This window comes from Gorilla gorilla, chromosome 1 (genome assembly GCF_029281585.2).
Source record: "Gorilla gorilla gorilla isolate KB3781 chromosome 1, NHGRI_mGorGor1-v2.1_pri, whole genome shotgun sequence".
Classification (NCBI taxonomy): domain Eukaryota; kingdom Metazoa; phylum Chordata; class Mammalia; order Primates; family Hominidae; genus Gorilla; species Gorilla gorilla.
Genome location: NC_073224.2, coordinates 103,088,608 through 103,112,475, shown reverse-complemented (window position 1 = coordinate 103,112,475; position 23,868 = coordinate 103,088,608). Strand labels below are relative to the sequence as shown.

General features: G+C 46.4%; 1 pseudogene; it reads right to left on the bottom strand.

Annotated features, from left to right (window-relative positions):
* Positions 1 to 1,172: 1,172 nt before the first annotated feature.
* On the bottom strand, positions 1,173 to 19,661 carry LOC109028629 (gem-associated protein 2-like; annotated as a pseudogene).
* Positions 19,662 to 23,868: the final 4,207 nt, after the last annotated feature.

The window sequence follows — 23,868 nt, the reverse complement described above, 5'->3', positions numbered from 1 at the left end:
GACTGCTTTATCAAGAACATTCTTATGTGAAACCAGCCTTTTCAGTGTGCAGTGGTGAAGAATGCATGCAATACTAATTGGGTGCCACTGCCTTGATTTATGTAAAGCCACAGCAGTTTTACCCCCATTGCTTTTGCACTTCGATGCAATGTGTCAACTCTGTCAAAAAGGCAAATAACGTATTAGAATTATTATGAAAATCGTTTGACCTCATCTATGCCCTGAAAAAATATTTGGGACTCCCAGGATTTGCGGACCACACCTTGAGAACTGTTATGTTACTCAATGGCTGGCATACAGTAGGAATCAGATAATTAGTATGGACTGAATGGAGAGGCCTGGGAGCTGGGGAGGAAGTGGGGGTCGGGTGGGAACATATGGATGCCTTTCAACCCAGGTGAAATTTGGGGATTGTCCACCTGCTCCTCCATTCCCCATGTCAGTGTAGACAAATGTTGAGTCATAGTTTGCAAAATGCCTCTCAGCTGAGCCAGGAGCCCTGGTTTCCCTGCTGGACCCACCGCTCACCCCTCCTTCCCAGGCAGGCAGGCAGGCAGGCAGGCAGGCAGGCAGGAATGCGGGGGAGAGGTGGCTGCAGCTCTACCGCCCTCATGGGGGAGGAAAGTGCCAGACATTTCTTCAGGACCATCCATCAAGTGCAGGCAGGCCTCTCCCCTGACCTCCCAGGCCTCTTCCTGGAGTCCACCCTGTAGGACCTGGACGTAGGGTGGCCACTGGGAGCTTGGAGGTCTGGCGTGGCACTGCTCCCTGGTACACGGCTGGCAGTTTGGGATAAAGAAAGGATAAATTGCTCCCCTCCTGTCCAGTGACTCTTCTTGTTTTGTGCTTCCCGCCCACCCTTTTTGGCACCAGTCAGGCTCAATTTATTGGGAGAGGGAGCAGACATGGTCCAGTCCTCTCACCAGTCAAGCCGGGGATGAACAGCACTGGGAAGGCCTAACCAAGAGTGGTTGTCCTGTCAACCACAGCTACTGAACTTCCTGATGGGCCCTGGTGGCCCTGTAGCCTCCCATGCCCCAGTTCCTCCCCACAAGGGTAGCAGACAGCCCCTGAAGAGACTGGCTATGATAAAGAGAGCTGTGAGGCCTAGGAAGTTAGATCAGGGTGGAGCTGGGACAGCTACGGGGACTTGGGCTCTGGGGAGAGGAGCCTTAAATGAGGTGGGGAAGAGGGGCAGGGAGTGGACGACTGAGGAGCTCCAGAAGCACAATTCTAGGAAATTGCCGGTCAGATCCTTCCGAGGCAGCCTGGCTCCACTGCGGGCACCGGGAGGGGAAGGGGCTGTGCGGCGGAGGTGAGGAGGGGCCTAAGGAGTCGATGATTTCAGCGGCCCGAGAACTTTCACTGGAACTAAGGAGATTTCCTTCCGGAGGAAGGCCCCTGAAGCCAGAAAGAACTGGGAAAGCCATTCCTAAGGGGGCACCAGGAGGGTAGCAATAAAGCCCTCCCCACAGGCTGGGGAGACCGTCTTGTGCCAGGAACCTCCGCCCACGTGGGAGGGGCAGTCTAGCCTCTCAGTTTCCCGGGCTGTCCCGCCTAGTACGTTTGGGAGGGGTGGGGGCCGCAGGGTTTCCCCAGAGTATGGTAAGAATAACAATAATAATTGGCATTCAATTGTGCCTTGCAGTTGACAAAGGCTTTCACATACATTATCTCATCAGCCCACGTGACGCCCCTGGAAGAGTGGGGCGGGCTGAGAAGGCAGCTCAGCAGGCGGGTGGAAGGGCCAGCTGGAGGCTGTGCAGAGGGAACCCCCGCCCAGCCAGCCCCGAACAAGGCCACGGCCTGGAACAAAAATGGAGCTGACAGAAACAGACAAATAACCTCCTCCCTCACCCGCTCTTTTCTCTACGTCAAAGGGTTTGAGTAATTTATTTATCATAGCAGTATATTTAGTAATAATTATTTTTAAAAAAGATTTATACCTTTCAGGACAGATCCGTGGAATCTAATTAAGCAGAGCCCAGTTTTGCAGACTGAAAGTCAATTTTTTAATTAAATTGCAGGAGCTATAAAAATAAATAAATTAACCATTAAAAAAAAAAAAGAAGAATGCTGTCCAGGAAGATTTAATCTCTTTGGGTTGGAACGCAAGTAAGATTCCAGGCGAGGTGTTTACCACCAAGATGAAGGGTCGGGATGCAGATGAATTTGGTGTTGCACAAAGACAGGAGAGGACGCTCTGGAGGAAGATGAGACCACGTCCCGTGCCTGCTCCCAGACTGCATTCTACCAGGAACAGGGGAGGTGGTGGCAAAAACCTGCTTGACTGTACCTCAAACCATGGTTAGAGAAGCAGTGAGAGAGTCCAGATAGGAAAAGACCCCAGCCATCCACTTTCATACCGCATACACTGGCACCAGTGAGTCAGAGGATAGGCTGGTTGCCCTTTAAGAACCTTTCCAAAGGGAAGATTCCATAATCAGGCACATCTGCTCATGACAGTGGCACCCTGTCTGAACTTGATGCAATCATCCCAGTATGACTATCTGTCTTTGGCTTCCAAATGTGGACTACATATGGTATGCCTTGGCTATTGCATGTCCGATGATCAGGTCAGCCCACTAAACTTCAGGCAGGGAAAAGCTAGGCCAAAATACCATGCAGATCTCAGTGTTCAAAACTGGCACAATTACACTCCTCTATCAAATGAGAGGCAGTGCAAAGTTGGGTAAGAGGCTGGACTCTGGAGATAGCCTGCCTGGATTTAGATCCCAGCTCTGTCACTCATAATCAATGTAACCTTATGCAAACTACTCAGCTTCTCTCTGCCCTGAGTTTTCTATTCTGTAACTCAGGAATGATCTTAAAACCTACTTCATAGGTTTGTTATGAGAATTACATGACTTAATAATTCCTGTTACATGCTCAGAACACTGGCAGGTAATAACAATTAGGTAAGTGTTTGTTGGTATGATTAAGAGTCAACATTATACAAATCATAACGCTAGATTTTTTTTTTTTTTAAATTGAGACAGAGTTTCACTTTGTCTCCTAGGCTGAGCAAGAGTGCAGTGGAGCAATTATAGCTCACTGCAACCTGGAACTCCTGGGGTGAAGTGATCCACCTACCTCAGCCTCCCGAGCAGCTAGGCCTACAGGAGCACACCACCCCCACCAGCTAATTCTTTTTTTTCTTTTTTGGAGATGAAGTCTCACTCCGTCGCCCACGCTGGAGTGCAATGGCATTATCTCAGCTCACTGCAGCCTCCACCTTCCAAGTTCAAGCGATTCTCCTGCCTCAGCCTCGCTGGGATTACAGGTGCCTGCCACCAAGCCTGGCTACTTTTTGTATTTTTAATTAATTAGTTTATTATTATTATTATTATTATTATTGAGACGGAGTCTCGTTCTGTCACCCAGGCTGGAGTGCAGTGGTGCAATCTCAGCTCACTGCAACCTCCACTTTCTGGGTTCAAGTGACTCTCCTACCTCAGCCTCCCCAATAGCTGTGATTACAGCACCTGCCCCCATGCCTGGCTAATTTTTGTATTTTTAGCAGAGATAGGGTTTCAGGCTGGTCTCGAACTCCTGACCTCAGGTGATCTGCCCACCTCTGCCTCCCAAAGTGCTGGTATTACAGGTATGAGCCACCAGGCCCAGCCAGGAAGGCACATCTTGTTGGATGGGAGATCCTTTGTTTTGTTGAGCTTGGAGATGAGTTTTTATATACGTCGTGAAAATCAGGATAAACTTAATCCACTTGTGTAATAATTGAGAGAAGAAGCAACGGTAGAGGTATTTCAGTAGCTGAATTAGAACTTTGGAGACCACATGTATCTAAAAGAGGTTTTTGTTTTTTTGTTTTTGTTTTTTTTTCTAAGACAGAGTCCCACTCTGTCACCCAGGCTGGAGTGCAGTGGCATGATCTCAGCTCACTGCAACCTCCGACTCCCGAGTTCAAGTGATTCTCTTGCCTCAGGCTCCTGAGCAGCTGGGATTACAGGCACACCACCGTGCCTGGCTAAATTTTTGGTATTTTTAGTAGAGACGGGGTTTTGCCACGTTGGTCAGGGTGGTCTTAAACTCCTGACCTCAGGTAATCTGCCCACCTCAGCCTCCCAAAGTGCTGGGATTACAGGTGTGAGCCACTGCGCCTGGTCGAGTTTTTTTTGTTTTTTTGTTTGTTTGTTTGAGATGGAGTCTCGCTCTGTTGCCCAGGCTGGAGTGCAGTGGCACAGTCTTGGCTTACTGCAACCTCCGCCTCCTGGTAAGCAATTCTCCTGCCTCAGCCTCCTGAGTAGCTGGGACTACAGGCTCGTGTCACCACACCTGGCTAATTTTTGTATTCTTAGTAGAGATGGGGTTTCGTCATGATGGCCAGGCTGGTCTCAAACTCTTGACCTCATGATCTGCCCGCCTTGGCCTCCCAAAGTGCTGGGATTACAGGCATGAGCCACCAGGCCCAGCCTCTTTTTTTTTTTTTTTTTTTAAGATTAATGACCTTGGGCAGGGTGAGGTGGCTCTCACCTGTAATCCTAGCACTTTGGGAGGCTGAGGTGGGTGGATCACGAGATCAAGAGCTCGAGACCAGCCTGGCCAACATGGCAAAACCCCGTCTCTACTAAGAATACAAAAATTAGCCAGGCATGGTGGCACGAGCCTGTAGTCCCAGCTACTCGGGAGGCTGAGGCAGGAGAATCGCTTGAACCCTGGAGGCAGAGGTTCCAGTGAGCCTAGATTGTGCCAATGCACTCCAGCCTATGCAACAGAGCAAGACCCCGTCTCAAAAAATAAAAAAAGATTAATGACCTTATTATTTCTAGAAATAACATACATTTAGAAAAAGAATTACAGAGAAGAAATAAAGAATCACCTAAGAGGCCAGGCATAGTGGCTCACACCCATAATCTCAACACTTTGAAGGCCCAGGCAAGAGGATCAATTGAGGACAGGAGTTCAAGACCAACCTGGTCAATATAACAAGACCTCATCTCTACAAAAGAAAAAAAAAAATTAGCCAGGTGTGGTGGCACATGCCTGTAGTCCTAGCTATTCAATAGGCTGAGGCAGGAGGATCCCTTGAACCCAGGAGTTCAAGGTTACAGTGAGCCGTGATGGTGCCACTGCACTCCAGCCTGAGTACAGAGTGAGATGCAGACTTACAAAAAAAAAAAAAATCACCTAAGATTCTGACATCAAAATAGTCATTATTGGCAGCGCATGGTGGCTTACATCTATAATCCCAGCTTGTTGGGAGGCCAAGGCAGGAGGATCACTTGAAGCCCAGGAGTTTGAGACGAGCCTAAGCAACATAGCAAGACCCTATCTCTACAATTATAAATATAGTATTTGTTAATATTTGGCCAGGCATGGTAGTACATGCCTGTAGGCCCAGCTACTTGGAGAGTGGAGGCAGGAGGATCACTTGAGGGCCGAAGTTCTGGGCTGTAGTGCACTATGCAATCAGGTGTCCCCACCACATTGGGCATAAATCTGGTGATTTCCTGGGAGCAGGAGACCACCAGGTTGCCTTACAAGGGGTAAACTGGCCCACATCGAAAACAGAGTAGGTCAACATTTCCATGCTAATCAGTAATGGGATCCAGCCTATGAATAACCACTACACTCCAGCTCGGGCAATACAGCAAGACCCTGAAATTTTTTTTTTTTTTTTTTTTTTTTTTTTTTTTTGAGACAGTCTTGCTCTGTGGCCCAGGATGGAGTGCAATGGTGTGATCTCAGATCACTACAACCTCCGCCTCTGGGATTCAAGCGATTCTTCTGCTTCAGCCTCCCAAGTAGCTGGGATTACAGGTGGGCACCACCACACCTGGCCGTACCCACATTTTTTAAAAATTAAAAAAATAAAAATAAGGCCAGGCACGGTGGCTCACCCTTGTAATCCCAGCACTTTGGGAGGCCAAGGTGGGCAGATCACCTGAGGTCAAAAGTTCGAGACCAGCCTGGCCAACATGGCAAAACCCCATCTCTAATAAAAATACAAAAATTAGCCAGGCGTGGTGGCGGGCACCTGTAATCCCAGCTACTCAGGAGGCTGAGACAGGAGAATTGCTTGAACCCAGGAACTGGAGGTTTCAGTGAGCCAAGATCGTGCCATTGCACTCCAGCCTGGGCAACAAGAGTGAAGCTCCATCTCAAAAAAAAAAAAAAAAAAATTTAGCCTGGCGTGGTGGCACGTGCCTGTAGTCCCAGCTACCAGGGAGTTTGGGGTTGGAGGATTGCTTGAGCCCGAGAAGCAGAGGTTGCAGTGAGCTGAGATCCTACCACCACACTCCAGCCTGGGCTACAGAGTGAGACTCTGTCTCAAAAAAATAAAAAATAAAAATAAAATGTAAAAAAATCTGATGAACATCATTCCAATGTGAATTATAAATTGTTTGATGTTAGGTATTTATTTATTTTATTTATTTTTTATTTTTATTTATTTATTTATTTATTTTGAGATGGAGTTTCACTCGTTGCCCAGGCTAGAGTGCAATGGTGCGATGTCAGCTCACCGCAACCTCCACCTCCCATGTTCAAGTGATTCTCCTGCCTCGGCCTCCTGAGTAGCTGGGATTACAGGCATGCGCCACCACGCCCAGCTAATTTTGTACTTTTAGTAGAGACGTGGTTTCTCCATGTTGGTCAGGCTGGTCTGGTTGGTCTCAAACTCCTGACCTCAAGTGATCCACCCGCCTTGGCCTCCCAAAGTGCTGGGATTACAGGTGTGAGCCACCACGCCTGGCCTATGTTAGGTATTTAGTATAAATGCCTTTCATATTTATAGAAAAGCCATTCCGGCTCCCCACCTCTTCCAATTGTCCTAGAGAGGTAGGGGGCAGGACTCAACTCAGGAGGTGGGGCTCAGAAATAGGACCAAGTTGACGACTAGCTAAAACAGGGACTGAAGAGAAGCAGCTTTCCATGACATGCCCAACAGTGTGCCCTGTCAGTTCACCATTGCCATGGCAACACTGGGATGTTTCCGCCCCTTTCCATTGCAACAACCTGATGGCCTGGAAATTACCAACCTTTTCCTAGAAATTTCTGCATAGCCCGCTTCTTAATTTGCATGTAATTAAAAGTGAGTTATAGGCTGGGCGAGTTGGCTCACGCCTGTAATCCCGGCACTTTGGGAGGCCGAGACAGGCGGATCACTTGAGGTCAGGAGTTCCAGACCAGCCTGGCCAACATGGTAAAACCCCATCTCTACGAAAAATATAAAAATTACCCAGGAGTGGTGGTGCACGCCTGTAATCCCAGCTACTCCAGAGGCTGAGTCAGGAGAATCGCTTGAACCCAGGAGGCAGTGAGCTAAGATCTCATCACTGCACTCCAGCCTAGGTGACAGAGCAAGACTCCATCTCAAAAAACAAAAACAACAACAACAACAACAAAAGTGAGTTATAAATATGACTGCAGGCTGGGCATGGTGGCTGATGCCTGTAATCCCAGCACTTTGGGAGGCCAAGGTGGGTGGATCATGAGGTCAGGAGATCAAGAGCATCCTGACTAACATGGTGAAGCCCCGTCTCTACTAAAAATACAAAAAATTAGCCAGGCATGGTGGCGGGTGGCTGTAGTCCCAGCTACTCGGGAGGCTGAGGCAGGAGAATGGCATGAACCCGGGAGGCGGAGCTTGCAGTGAGATCGCGCCACTGCACTCCAGCCTGGAGAGACAGCGAGACTCTGTCTCGAAAAAATAAAATAAAATAAAATAAAATAAAATAAAATAAAATAAAATAAAAATGACTGCAAATGGCCTTTGAGCTGCTACTCTGGGTACACTGCCGATGGGGTAGCTGTGCTCCCCAGAGAGCGGCACCTGTGCTGCTGCTGTACCCTGCTGCTTCAATTAAAAGTTGCAGTTTAACACCGCTGGCTCACTATTGAATTCTTTCCTGGGGGAGACCAAGAACACTCCCAGGCTAAGTGGGGCCCACCTGCCCTGCATAGCACTGGCTTTTTTTTTTTTTTTTTTTTTGAGACAGGGTTTCCTTCTGTCACTCAGGTGGGAGTGCAGTGGCTGGAGTGCAGGGATGACTTCTTGGCTCACTGCGACCTCCACTTCCTGGGCTCAAGTGATCCTCCCACCTCAGCCTCCCAAGTAGTTGAAACTACAGGCCCACACCACCACACCTGGCTAATTTTTGTGTTTTTTGTAGAGATAGGGTTTTGCCATGTTGGCCAGGCTGGTCTCCAACTACTGGGCTCAAGCTATTTGCTCACCTTGACCACCCAAAGTCCTGGGATTACAGGCATGAGCCACTGAGCCAGGCCCAGCGTTGTCTTTTCTAAGTAGGCAGAGGTCCCTTGTCTCTTCTAACAACGGTGCCCACCTCCTCCCACCCCTCCATTTGGAGTCTCAGCAGTACGACATCACTACAGATGCTCTTTGACTTATGGGGGATGGAGTTACATCCCAATATGTCCATCCTAAATTGAAAGTATTATAAATTGAAAATACATTTAATACAACTAGCAAGTATCCATAATAATTAAAAATTAAATATTAGCCAGGCACGGTTGCTCACACCTGTAATCACAGCACTTTGGGAGGCTGAGGTGGGCAGATCACGTGAGGTCGGGAATTCAAGACCAGCCTGACCAACATGGAGAAACCCCGTCTCTACTAAAAATACAAAATTAGCTAGGCGTGGTGGTGCATGCCTGTAATCCCAACTACTCGGGAGGCTGAGGCAGGAGAATCACTTGAACCGGGGAGGCAGAGGTTGTGGTGAGCTGAGATCGTGCCATTGCACTCCAGCCTGGGGAACAAGAGTGAAACTCCATCTCAAAAAAAAAAAAAAAAAGAAAAATAGTAAGTCAAAGACCATCTGTAGTTTCTTGAGACGCTTCTCCAAGATCTTGGCTAGGCATGTGGTTCAAACCTATAATCCCAGCACTTTGGGAAGCCAAGGCAGGAGGATTCCTTAAAGCCAATAGTTCAAGATCAGCCTGGGAAATATAGAGACTCTATCAAAAAAAAAAAAAAAAGAGAGAAAGAGGAAGGAAGGAAGAGAGGAAGGGAGGAAGGAAGGAAAGAAGGGAGGAAGGGAGGGAGGGAGGGAGGGAAAAGAAAAGAGAAATAAAGAAAAAGAAAGAAAGAAGAAAGAGAGAAAGAAAGAAGAAAGAGAAAGGGAGGGAGGGAAACAAAAGAAAAGGAAGGAAGGAAAGAAGGAAGGAAGAAGGAAGGAAGGAAGGAAGAAAAAGAAAGAAGGAAAGAAAAAGAAAGAAAGAAAAGAAAGAGAAAAAGAAAGAAAGAGAAAGAAAGAAAGAAAGAAAGAAAGAAAGAAAGAAAGAAAGAAAGAAAGAAAGAAAGAAAGAAAGAAAGAAAGAAAGAAAGAAAGAAAGAAAGAAAGAAAGAAAGAAAAAGAAAAAGAGAGAGAAAGAAATCTCCAGGCTCTGACTCCAAACTCTTTATCACTCTGGATGAGTGCCTGTGGGTTTGCCCTAGTCTTTCCATGTCCCTTTGACAACCTGCCTCCTTATCTGGGGCAGAATCTTCCAGGTGCAGCCTGAGGAGTGCAGACAGCAGGCAATTGTCACCTCCATACCTATTATGGAACTTGTGGCCACACATACACTCCTCCCTCTACCCCCACAGAATTTCTCACATTGCTCCTGCTAATCCAAGTCTCTTCCACCTGGTTCTGTTAAATTTTAAAGTTAAAAAATAGCTATTTTGCTAAAGATTTCATACAGGATTTGGGGGAAAGGAGGGATATGTCACATAGAGACCAGTTTTTGTTTTTGTTTTGTTTTATTTAAAAACTCCAGTGGACAGTTTTGCTGTCTCCTCAAAGTCCCTCTGCAGCTGGCCCAAGCCAGGGTGGATCCAGGTTTTGTGGGACCTGGAGTTTACACAGTTTGGTGGGTCCCCTTTAAAAAAAAGAATACAGGCCAGGTGCGGTGGCTCATGCCTGCAATCCCAGCACTTTGGGAGGCCGAGGCAGGCGGATCACGAGGTCAGGAGATTGAGACCATCCTGACCATCATGGTGAAACCCCGTCTCTACTAAAAATACAAAAATTATCTGGGTGTGGTGATGTGTGCCTGTGACCCTAGCTACTCGGGAGGCTGAGACACGAGAATCGCTTGAACACAGGAGATCGCGTCACTACATTCCAGCCTGGTGACAGAGCAAGAGTCTATCTCAAAAAAAAAAAAAAAAAAAAGGTTATGAAATAAATATTTAATTAGAAAGTGAAAAGAAATTACAAATTTCAAAAACCTGACAGAAATCAAAACATCTCACAATCTAGAAGGATATCTTTATTAGTAACTACCCATCTCACTTCTATAATATTAACTACTACTTTTCTCTTTTTTCCTTTTTAAAAAAATTTTTTTAAGTTTTTGTATTTTCTTTTTTTTTTTTTTTTTTTGAGACAGAGTCTCGCTCTGTTGCCCAGGCTGGAGTGCAGTGGCGTGATCTCAGCTCACTGCAACCTCCACCTCCCGGGTTCACGCCATTCTCCTGACTCCACCTCCCGAGTAGCTGGGACTACAGGCGCCTGCTACCACGCCCGGCTAATTTTTTTGTATTTTTAGTAGAGACGGGATTTCGCCGTGTTAAGCAGGGTGGTCTCGATCTCCTGACCTCATAATCCGCCTGTCTCGGCCTCCCAAAATGCTAGGATTACAGGCGTGAGCCACCGCGCCCGGCCTAAAGTTTTTTTATTTTCTGTCAGACACTCTATAGCTCAAACTCCTACTTTTCTCACTGCATACTCTGATTGTTATTTCATATAACAATGATTTTGTAATACTTCTTTCTTTTTCAGACACGATCTTGCTGTGTCACCCAGGCTGGAGTCCAGTGGCATAATCATAGCTCGCTGCAACCTCAATCACTCAGGCTCAAGCGATCTTCCCACCTCAGCCTCCTGAGTAGCTGGGACTGCAGGCACACACCCTGTCTAATTTTTAGAATTTTTTTTTTTTTGAGACGGGGTCTCACTCTGTCACCCAAGTTGGAGTGCGGTGGCGCGCTCTCGGCTCACTGCAACCTCTATCTCCCGGATTCAAGCGATTCTTCTGCCTCAGCCTCCAGAGTAGCTGGGATTACAGGCACCCACCACCACGCCCAGCTAATTTTTTTGTATTTTTAGTAGAGATGGGGTTTTTTCATGTTGCCCAGGCTGGTCTCAAACTCCTGGGCTCAAGTGATCTGCCCGCCTCAGCCTCCCAAAGTTCTGGGATTACAGGCATAAGCCACTGTGCCCAGCCCATGATATCATTTTTTTATGGAGGAAAAAGAAAGATAGTTCAATCTTTTCTCTAGCAAAATCAAATGAAGTTTGTTTATTGATTGATTGATTGATTGATTTTTATTTATTTATTTTGAGACGGAGTCTTGCTCTATTGCCCAGGCTGGAGTGCAGTGGTGCGATCTCGGCTCACTGCAAGCTCAGCCTCCCGGGTTCATGCCATTCTTCTGTCTCAGCCTCCCTAGTAGCAGGGACTACAGGCGCCTGCCACCACGCCCAGCTAATTTTTTTGTATTTTTAGTAGAGACAGGGTTTCACTGTGTTAGCCAGGATGGTCTCCATCTCCTGACCTCGTGATCCGCCTACCTCGGCCTCCCAAAGTGCTGGGATTACAGGTGTGAGCCACCGTGCCTGGCCCAAATGAAGTTTATTTTTATTTATTTTATTTCTTTTTCTTTTGAGACAGGTCTCACTCTGTCATCCAGGCTGAAGTGCAGTGGCATGATTACAGCACACTACAGCCTTGAACTTCTGGGCTCAAGAGGTCCTCCTGCCTCAGACTCCCAAGTAGCTGGGACTACAGGCATGTACCACCATGCCTGGCTAATTTTTTAATTTTTTTGTAGAGGCACTGTCTCATTATTTTGCCCAGGCTGGTCTTGAACTCCTGGCCTCAATCAATCCTCCTGCCTTGGCTTCCCAAAGTGCTGGGATTACAGGCGTGAGCCACTGTGCCTAGCCCATTTATATATTTTTAATCTTTCACTATTATAAATGCTATGTCTAATCCCATACCTATACCTAATGTGTTATCTCATATCTATGTTTCATTCAATATATCTGTAAGATAAACTCCTAGAAATGGGATTAGTGAGTCAAAAGATATAATATGCATTTGCAACTTTTATATCTATTCGAAATTGACCCTATATAGGGTTTAACAACTTGCACACCCGCCAGCAATGCATGATAGTGATGAATTCCCCAAAACTTTGACAACAGTATCAAACTAAAGTGGCTTCGTTGCCTGGGGTAAATATCCGAGGTTCGTCGTCTGGTACCAAGAAAATTTAGGACACATACACACAGGAGGAGTTTCGTGGTACCTCAGTTCAGCTTTATTTGGACTTGCAACCCGGGAGGCGGAGGTTGCAGAAAGAAAAAGGAGAACAGTTTTCTCTCTGGTGAGAAAGAGGGGCTTCCCAAAGGAAAAGACTGGCCGGCAGCAGAGTTCGCCGGATTTTATAGGCAGGCTTGAGAAGGCGATGTCTGATTTACGTAGGTAAATCAAATTGGTTCAATCAGGTGTGACGTTTATATAGCTTGAGGGGAAGGCTGACCACCCCACCCTAATCTTATTATGCAAATGAACTCTCCCCTTGCCAGGCGCCATATTATCTGCTCCTTACTGTACACTGTGGCTGACAAAGAGAAGGAAAGATGGAACTGCCATTTTGAACATGATTGGCACAACTGCTGGCATCTATGTCTGCAGCTCGATTTCACAGGCTGCTCTTTGTTAGAAAGAAAAATGATCTGGGGTTGCTTTTCATTAAAAGGAGAACCTCCTGGTGGCTCATGCCGGTAATCCCAGCACTTTGGGAGGCCGAGGCAGGTGCATCACGAGGTCAAGAGTTTGAGACCAGCCTGTCCAACATGGTGAAACCCCGTCTCTATTAAGAATACAAAAATTAGCTGGGTGTGATGGCACGTGCCTGTAACCCCAGCTACTCTGGAGGCTGAGGCAGGAGAATCACTTGAATCCGGGAGGCGGAGGTTTCAGTGAGCCGAGATCCTGCCACTGCACTCCAGCCTGGGTGACAGAGCAAGACTCCGTCTCGAAAATAAATAAATAGGCCGGGTGCGGTGGCTCACGCCTGTAATCCCAGCACTTTGGGAGGCCGAGGCAGGTGGATCACTTGAGGTCAGGAGTTCAAGACCAGCCCGACCAAAATGGTGAAACCCCGTCTCTACTAAAAATACAAAAATTAGCTGGGCTTGGTGGGGCACGCCTGTAACCCCAGCTACTCAGGAGGCTGAGGCAGGAGAATCACTTGAATCCAGAGGCAGAGGTTGCAGTGAGCCCAGATCGTCCACTGCACTCCAGCCTCAGCGAGAGAGAGAGATTCCATCTCAATAATAATAATAATGGCCAGGTGCAGTGACTCACACCTGTAATCTCAGCACTTTGGGAGGCCAAGGAGGGCAGATCACCTGAGGTCAGGAGTTTGAGACCAGCCTGACCAATATGATGAAACCCTGTCCGTATTAAAAAAATATAAAAATTAGCTGAGCGTGGTGGCATTCACCTGTAATCCCAGCTACTTGGGAGGCTGAGACAGGAAAATTGCTTGAACCCAGGAGGCGGAGGTTGCAGTGAGCTGAGATCGCACCATTGCACTCCAGCCTGGGCAACAAGAGTGAAACTCCATCTGAAAATAATAATCAATCAATCAATCAATAAAAATAAAAGGAGAACCTTACTAAGGACTCCCATATCCTATCTGCCTAAGTAGATTCTTTTTTTGTTTGTTTAATTTTAAGACAGAATCTTGCTCTGTTGCCAAGGCTGGAGTGCAGTAGCACAATCTCAGCTCACTGCAGCCTCCGCCTCCCAGCTTCCAGCGATTCTCCTGCCTCAGCCTCCCGGGTAGCTGGGATTACAGGCACGTGCCACCAGGCCCAGCTAATTTTTGTATTTTTAATAGAGATGGGGTTTCACCATGTTGGCCAGGCTAGTCTCAAACTCCTGACCTCAGATGATCCACCCACCTTGGTCTCCCAAAGTGCTGGGATTACAGGCGTGAGTCACTGCACCCTGCCATCTTCTTAACTCCTATATCAAAACTGGGATTTTTGTCAACCTGACAGATAAAAAGTGGTACCTCAGTTTAGCTTTATTTGCTCCATTTTAAAAAATTGAGGTAAGTCTGGTGCAGTGGCTCACGCCTGTAATCCCAGCACTTTGGGAGGCTGAGGCGGGTGGATCATCTGAGGTCAGGAGTTCAAGACTAGCCTGGCCAACATGGTGAAACCCCATCTCTACTAAAAATACAAAAATTAGCTGGGTGTGATGGCACATGCCCGTAATCCGAGCTACTTGGGAGGCTGAGACAGGAAAATCACTTGTACCTGGGAGGCGGAGGTTACAGTGAGCCGAAATCACACCATTGCACTCCAGCCTAGGCAACAAGAGTGAAACTCCACCTCAACAAAACAAAAACAAAAACGAAGCAACAAGCTGGGCACGGTGGCTCACGCCTGTAATCCCAGCACTTTGGGAGGCTGAGGCAGGCAAATCACAAGGTCAGGAGTTCGAGACCAGCCTGGCCAACATGGTGAACCCCGTCTCTACTAAAAATACAAAAAATTAGCTGGGCATAGTGGTGGGCACCTGTAATCTCAGCTACTCGTGAGGCTGAGGCAGGAGAATAGCTTGAACCTGGGATGCAGAGGTTGCAGTTAGCAGAGATCACGCCACTGCACTCCAGTCTGGGCAACAGAGCGAGACTCCATCTCAAAACACACACACACACACACACACACACACACACAAAATACATATAGTAAAGTGTACAGCTCAATAAAGTTTTACATGTGTATACATTGTGTATACATGTATACATGTGTATACATAACCATCACCCAGAAAAAGATAGGATTGTTCCCAGCACCTCAGAGGTTCTTTCTTGTCCCTCCTAATCAATACCTCCCCTGACCCTCAACCCCTTAGATGCAATCATTATTCTTACTTTTTTTTTTTAGATGGAGTCTCGCTCTGCCACCCGGCTGGAGTGCAGTGGCATGATCGCGGCTCACTGCAACCTCCGCCTCCCAGGTTCAAATGATTCTCCTGCCTCTGCCTCCCAAGTAGGTGGGACTACAGGCGTGTGCCACCACGCCCAGCTAATTTTTGTATTTTTAGTAGAGACGGGGTTTCACCATGTTGGCCAGGATTGTCTCGATCTCTTGACCTCGTGATCTGCCCACCTTGGCCTCCCAAAGTGCTGGGATTACAGGGTGAGCCACTGCGCCTGGCTTATTCTTACTTTTATTGACATAGATAACTTGTGTGTTTGTTTGTTTGTTTTTTAGAGAGATGGTGTCTGGCTATTGTCATTCCCCAGTTGGTTCTTCTGGCCACTGAACACACGAAACCAATCCACTGAGACCCTGTTATTGCAATAAAGAGTTCAATCAATGCAAGGCCAGCTGTGTAGTACAACTAGAGTTATCACTCAAATCAGCCTCTCTGAAGGCTAGAAGGTTAGGGTCTTTCTTTTTCTTCTTCTTTTTTTTTTTTTTTGATGGAGTTTCACTCTTGTCGCCCAGGCTGGAGTACAGTAGCGCAATCTCGACTCAGTGCAACCTCTGCCTCCCGGGTTCAAGTGATTCTCCTGCCTCAGCCTCCTGAGTAGCTGGGATTACAGGTGTTAGCCACCACGCCTGGCTAATTTTTGTACTTTTAGTAGAGACGGAGTTTCACCATGTTTGTCAGGCTGGTCTTGAACTCCTGACTTCAGGTGATCCGCCTGCCTCGGCCTCCCAAAGTGCTGGGATTACAGGCGTGAGCCACCATGCCCGGCTCCCTCCCTCCCTCCCTCCTTTCCTTCCTTTCTCTTTCTCTCTTTCTTTCTCCCTTCCCTTCTTTTTTCTTTCTCCCTTCCCTTCCTTTTTTCTTTCTCTTTCTTTCTCTTTCTTTCTTTTCTTTTCTTTCTTTCTTCTTTCTTTCTTTCTCTCTCTCTCTTTTTTTTTTCTTTTTGAGACTCTTTATGTCACTCAGGCTGGACTGCAGTGAAGCAATCTCGGCTCACTGCAACCTCCACCTCCTCGGTTTAAGCAATTCTCATGCCTCAGCATCCTGAGTAACTGGGACTAGAAGCTCATGCCACCACGCCCGATTAATTTTTTGTGTTTTTAGTAAAGATGGGGTTTTGCCATGTTGGTTAGGCTGGTCTCAAACTCCTGGCCTCAAGTGATCATCAAAGTTAGGGTTTTTCAAAGATAGTTTGGTAGGCAGGGAACTAGGGAATGCGTGCTGCTGTTTTGTTGGGGATATAATCATAGGGGTGTGGAAAAATGTCCTTGTGTGCTGAGTCGGCCTCTGGGTGGTGAGGGGCAGGCACAAGACCATTTGGTTATATCATGAGTCACAAGTCTGGGTAAGGTCAGTAAGTTGCCAGAATGTATTAGGTTGGTGCAAGAGTAATTGCAGTTTTGACTATTTCTTTTGCACCACCCTAATAGAAGTCTGACTTTTTTTTTTTTTTTTTTTTGAGACAGTCTTGCTCTTGTGGCCCAGGCTGAAGTACAGTGGTGCGATCTCAGCTCACTGCAACCTCCGCCTCCCGGGTTCAAATGATTCTTCTGTTTCAGCCTCCTGAGGAGCTGGGATTACAGGCATGCACCACCACACTCAGCTAATTTTTGTATTTTTAGTAGAGATGGGGTTTCACCATGTGGGCCAGGCTGGTCTCGAACTCCCGACCTCAGGTGATCTGCCCACCTAAGCCTCCTAAAGTATTGGAATTACAGGCGTGAGCCACCTCACCCACCCTGAAAAACATTTTAAAATACCAGTCTTAGGTTCTACAATACTGATGTTATCTGTAGGAGCAATTGGGGAAGTCACAAATCTTGAGACCACCGGCCACATGACTCCTGAGCAGTAAGGGATTATAGAAACTATGCCTATATTTTAGTAGAATTCACGTCCCTCCCATAATCCTAATCCTGTGGCCTTTCATTAGTCTTATAAAGGCAGTTTTCACTCCCTGAGCAAGAAGCGGGTTACTTTTAGGAAGGCACTATTATCATCCTTGCTTTTAAATTAAGCTATGCACTAAATTCCTCCTATGGGTAGCTTGGCCTATGCCTAGGAATAAGAGAAGATAGCTAGCCTGTGAGGCTAGAAGCAAGATAGAGTCAGCCATGCTAGATTTCTCTAAACGGGCATAATCTTTGCAAAGGCAGTTAAACTATGTTGTCCAGACTGGTCTCAAACTCCCGGCCTCAAGTAATCCTCCCGCCTCAGCCTCCCAAAGTGCTGGGATTACAGGTAGGAACCACCACACCCAGCCATTCTTATACATGCTTTTTATAGCCACAGGTACTCATTTCTCTCAGCTATATACTTATAAATGCTGTATCATGGGATAGGCAATTGTTTGGCTTTGGTAGATACAGCTCAACAATTTACCAACGTAGTGTTGGGGTTCAAAAAGTAATACCCCAAAGACTGGTGCTTTGACATGCTGTGGCCTTAAATGTGCTTTGATCCTCTGCAGGTGGATCACAAGGTCAGGAGTTAGAGGCCAGCCTGGCCAACATGGTCAAACCCCGTCTCTACTAAAAATACAAAATTAGCTGGGTGTGGTGGCACACACCTGTAGTCCCAGCTACTCAGGAGGCTGTGGTAGGAGAGTCATTTTACCTGGGAGGCGGGGGTTGCCATGAGCTGAGATCATGCCACTGCACTCCAGCCTGGACGACAGAGGGAGACTCTATCTAAAAAAAAAAAAAAAAGTCCAGGCTTGGTGACTCATACACATACTCGCCAACACTTAGTACTGTCAGTCTTTTCAATTGTAGCTCTTCTAGAAAGTGTTTAGTGATATCTCATAAGTTGCTTTTTGAAATTTTAAAAGTGTGTGCCAGACATGGTGGCTCATGCCTGTAATCCCAGCAATTTGAGAGGCCAAGGAGGGCACATCACCTGAGGCCAGGAGTTCGAGATCAGCCTGGCCTAATTTTTTTTGTTTAAGAGTTGGGGTGGCCAGGTGCAGTGGCTCATGCCTATAATCCCAACACTTCGGGAGGCCGAGGTGGGCAGATCACAAGGTCAGGAGTTTGAGACCAGCCTGGCCAACATGGTGAAACCCCGTCTCTACTAAAAGTACAAAAATTAGCTGGGCGTGGTGGCGAGTGCTTGTAATCCCAGCTACCGGGAAGCTGAGGCAGGAGAATCGCTTGAACCCAGGAGGTGGAGATTGCAGTGAGCTGAGATCACACCACTGCACTCCAGCCTGGGTAACAGAGAGAGACTCCGTCTCAAAAAAAAAAAAGAAAAGAAAGAGTTGGGGTGGCTGGGCATGGTGACTCACGCCTGTAATCCCAGCACTTTGGGAGGCTGAGGTGGGTGGATCACCTAAGGTCAGGAGTTTGAGACCAGCCTGGTCAACATGGTGAAACCCCATCTCTATTAAAAATTCAAAAATTAACCAGGGGTGGTGGTGCTTGCCTATAATCCCAGCTACTCGGGAGGCTGAGGCAAGAGAAAAACTTGAACCCAGAAGGCGGAGGTTGTGGTGTGCCAAGATTGCGCCATTGCACTCCAGCCTGGGCAACAAGAGCGAAACTCCGTCTCAAAAAAATAAAAAAATAAAATAAATAAATAAATAAATACATAAATACATAAATTCAAAGCAGGAACCCTCTCATCATCTTTGCTATCCATTAAGAGCCTCACACTTCAGAGCACCTTCTTGCAAGCTGCTGAATCAGTGAATGAACCTCATGTAATAAAGGTTTTTCAAGGCAAGCCAATAAGACATAAAGCCATCTTCTCAAATCCAAAGTAAAGTCTCTTTCTCCAAACCAATTACTCAGATATTCCAAGACAGTAGCTACTGTTGTCTGATTCATTCTGCTAGCAATACTAACCAAGGGAGGAAAACCAATTTGAACATAATTAATTCTAGGACTTTCATTTGTAGCTGTCAGTGACCACACCAGCATATAAACTTTCACTCAGACAAAATTTCTTCTAGCCTTCTTCATCTTTAGATTTTGGCATAGTCACATTACTATCCAACTGTCGTGGTTTCCAGTGACTTCTATGTTTGTGCACATTCTGTCTTACGTTGAAAACGGTGCCACTTTCTATTGCCACTGAAGTATTGGGGAATAACCTTCAGGGGCAGGTTGGCATCCTAAAAGAGAAACATTCACACCTTGCTTCCTTTTCAACTTCATTTTTTTTTTTTTTTTTTGAGATGGAGTTTTGCTCTTGTCGCCCAGGCTGGAGTGCAGTGGTGCGATATCAGCTCACTGCAACCTCCGCCTCCTGGGTTCAAGTGATTCTCCTGCCTCAGCCTCCCAAGTAGCTGGGATTACAGGCGCCTGCTACCACGCCCAGCTAATTATTGTATTCTTAGTAGAGATGGGGTTTCACTATGTTGCCTAGGCTGGTTTTGAACTCCTCACCTCAGGTGATCCACCCGCTTCGGCCTCCCAAAGTGTTGGGATTACAGGCGTGAGCCACCGTGCCCGTCCTTCCTTTTCAACTTATTTGGGTCAGTTTGAGGTACCACAGCATCTGGACGTTGAGCTGCTTTGGTATGGACATTCCTCAGGTATTCCTGAGGCATCCTCTGGGATAACGAGGGATTGAAACCTTCTGTCTGGTGGCAGAGGGCCAGGCATCAACTCCTCTTCCACTGCAGACTCTGCTGGTACCCATGCCATGATTTTCAACCCAGCCAGTTCCCCACAGAATCTTTTTCTACTCCCTTTCTCTTCCCAACTTCTGTATCCATTTAGTTTTATCTATATTTTTATTCCTTCTAATTGAAACAAACTTTAAGTAACTTGTAAAATAGACAAAATTATTTTTTCTCAATGCTTTTACATGCTTTTACAACTTTCCTTGCCAAAAATATATCTTGCTTTTATTTATACACTTTGTATACAGAATTGTTTCTTTTATATCTAGTAGGTTTTTTGTTTGTTTGTTTGTTTGTTTGTTTGTCTATTTTGAGATGGAGTCTCTGTCACCCAGGCTGGAGTGCAGTGGTGCCATCTCGGCTCACTGCAACCTCGGCCTGCCAAAGTGCTGGGATTACAGGCATGAGCCACCACACCTGGCCATATCTAGTAGTTTTAATTACATATACTAACTATAATTTTTTTTTTTTTTTGAGATGGAGTCTAGCTCTGTCACCAGGCTGAAGTTCAGTGGAGCAATCTTGGCTCACTGCAACCTCCACCTCCCAGATTCAAGCGGTTCTCCTGCCTCAGCCTCTCGAGTAGCTGGGATTGCAGGCATGCACCGCCACGCCCAGCTAATTTTTGTATTTTTAGTAGAGATGAGGTTTCACCTTTGTTGGCCAGGATGGTCTCGATCTCCTGACCTTGTGATCTGCCCACCTCGGCCTCTCAAAGTGCTGGGATTACAGGCGTGAGCTATCGTGCCCAGCCTATACTAACTATAATCTTAATTCTTAGTAATCCTAATTTCTAGTGAAAACCTAGGAAGTAAGCAATTTTTTTTAAGAGATAGGGTTTCGCTCTGTCACCCAAGCTGGAGTGCAGTGGCACAATCATAGCTCACTGCAGCCTCGACCTCCCAGGCTCAAATGACTCTCCCACCTCAGCCTCCAGAGTAGCTGGGACTAGAGACATGCACCACCACGCCTGGCTAATTTTTTTTAGTTTTGTTGTAGTGATAAGGTTGCACCATGTTGCCCAGGCTGGTTGAACTCCTGGGCTCCAGTTATTCACTTGCATTAGCCTCACAAAATTACAGGCGTGAGTCACCACAATCAGCCCAATTTTTGTTTATTAAAAGATCTATCTAAATATATTTAGGTTTTCTATATTGTATATAAATAAGATGCCACAGTATAAAACTTATGTTTAATAATTAATGTTTCAGTATTTTAACTTACTTATAAATGACTCAGACATTTTGTGATTATCTGTTACTTAATTTAACATAATACGACATAAGAATTTATTTTATTTTATTTTGTTTTATTTTATTTTGGCCAGGCACGGTGGCTCACGCCTATAATCCCACCACTTTGGGAGGCTGAGGCAAGCGGATCACTTGAGGTCGGGAGTTCAAGACCAGCCTGAACAACATAGAGAAACCCTGTCTCTACTAAAAATACAAAATTAGCCGAGTGTGGTGGTGCGTGCCTATAATCCCAGCTACTCGGGAGGCTGAGGCAGGAGAATTGCTTGAATCCATGAGGCGGAGGTTGCGGTGAGCCGAGATCACACCATTGCACTCCAGCCTGGGCAACAAGAGTGAAACTGCGTCTCAAAAAAAAAAAAAATCTCACTATGTTGCCCAGGCTGGTCTTAAACACCCGGACTCAAGTGATCCTCCTGCCTCAGCTTCCAAAAGTACTGGGATTACAGGATTACAGGCATGAGACACCACACACAGCCTTTATTTTACTAACAAATTTAAAGCTAGTTTTATTTATCAAAAATTGTCACATACACATAGCACATATAGGTATATAGACACACAAACAGAAGTACATCTTATAGCTTTCATTAAAAATTATAATTCGCTGGCTTTCAAATAGTTTTTTTTTGCCATGTGTGATGGTGCATGCCTGTAATCCCAGCTACACAGGAGACTGAGGTGACAGCATTTAAGCCCAGGACTTTGAGACCATTCTGGACAACATAGTGAGGTACTGCCTCAACAACAAAAAACATAAAACAAAAAACAAAAATAGACTGGGTACAGTGGCTCATGCCTGTAATCCCAGCACTTTGGGAGGCTGAGGCAGGCAGATCATTTGAGGTCAGGAGTTCAAGACCAGCCTGGCCACCACAGTGAAACCCCATCTCTACTAAAAATACAAAAATTAGCCGGGCATGATGGTGCAAACCTATAGTCCTAGCTACTCAGGTGGCTGAGGCAGGAGGCGGAGTTCGCCTGAACCCAGGAGGAGGAGATTGCAGTGAGCCAAGATTACGTCATTGCACTCCAGCCTGGGCGACAGAGCAAGACTCCATCTCAAAAAATAACAAAAATAAAATAAATAAATAAATAGTTTTTCTTCTTGCCATTCAGACTATCAATCTTCTAATTACCTGTTTTATTACCCTAAGCAACTGTTAGCTAGGCAGTCCTAAATTTGCATGTCTAAAGGGATGAATCTTAGGTAAAACAAGGTAGAAAATTTAGATCTCAAAGGCACAGAGCTTAAACCAGGCCCACATATTGTACCATCATTTGCCCAAACCGAGGAAGAGTGGGTAAAAGCCCAGTTAAGACAAGATGCCAACCTTGGCAACAGAATGAAACTCTGTCTCAAAAGAAAAAAAAAGACATGATGCCAAGGAAAAGCACCTTAAACAAAGTTATAACTTGTTATGTAATTCTTTTCTTTTTTTTTTTTTTTTTTTTTCACCTATAGTTCTAGCTACTTGGGAGGCTGAGGCAGGATCACTTCAGCCCAAGAGTTCAAGGCTGCAGTGATCTATGATTGCAGCACTAAACACCAGCCTGGGCAACAGAGTGAGACTCCAACTCTTCATTTTTCCATAAAATCCAGATCCTGCACAACACCAACTGTTTTGTTTTTTGTTTTTTTTTTCTGAGACACGGTCTTGTTCTGTCACCCAGGCTGGAGTGCAGTGGTATGATCATGGCTCACTGCAGCCTCGACATCACATTCTCCCACCTCAGCCTCCGAAGTAGCTGGGACTAAAGGCATGTACCACCATGCCAGGCCAATTTTTGTATTTTTTGTAGAGATAGGGTTTCACAATGGTGCCGACTCCTGGGCTCAAGTGATCTGCGCAACTTGGCCTCCCGAAGTGCTGGGATTACAGGTGTGACCCACCACACCTGGCCAACCCCAACCCCCCACCGCCTTTTTTTTTTTGAGACAGAATTTCGCTCTTTGATCCAGGCTGGTGGGAAGTGGCACGATCTTGGCTTACTGCAACCTCTGCCCCCTAAGTTCAAATGATTCTCCTGTCTCAGACTCCAGAGTAGCTGGGAGTAGCTAGGATTATAGGTGCCCGCCACCAGGCCTGGCTAATTTTTGTGTTTTTAGTAGAGATGGGATTTTGTCATGTTGCCAGGCTGGTCTTGAACTCCTTATCTCAAGTGATCCACCCACCTCGGCCTCTCAAAGTGCTAGGATTATGATGTGAGCCACTGCACCCAGCCAAACCCCAACTTTTTTTTTTTTTTTGAGACCGAGTTTCACTCTTGTTGCCCAGGCTGCAGTACAGTGGCACGATCTCTGCTCACTGCAACCTCTGCCTCCTGGGTTCAAGCAATTCTCCTGCCTCAGCCTCCCGAGCAGCTGGGATTATAGGCAAGCACCACCACACCTGGTTAATTTTTGAATTTTTAAAGAGATAGGGTTTCACCATGTTGACCAGGCTGGTCTCAAACTCCTGACCTTAGGTGATCCACCCACCTCGGCCTCCAAAAGTGCTGGGATTACAGGCGTGAGCCACCATGCTCGGCCACCCCAATTCTTTCTTTCTTTTTTTTTTTTTTTTGAGATGGAGTCTCTATCTGTTACCCAGGCTGGAGTGCAGTGGTGTGATCTCGGCTCACTGCAACCTCCACCTCCCGGGTTCAAGCGATTCTCCTGCCTCAGCTTCCCGGTAGCTGGGATTACAAGCACTCGCCACCACGCCCAGCTAATTTTTGTACTTTTAGTAGAGACGGGGTTTCACCATGTTGGCCAGGCTGGTCTCAAACTCCTGACCTTGTGATCTGCCCACCTCGGCCTCCTGAAGTTTTGGGATTATAGGCGTGAGCCACTGCACCTGGCCACCCCAACTCTTAAACAAAAAAAGTTAGTCCAGGCTGATCTCGAACTCCTGGCCTCAGGTGATGTGCCCCCCTTGGCCTCTCAAATTGCTGGGATTACAGGCATGAGCCACCATGCCTGGCCCACACGTTTAAAATTTAAAAAAG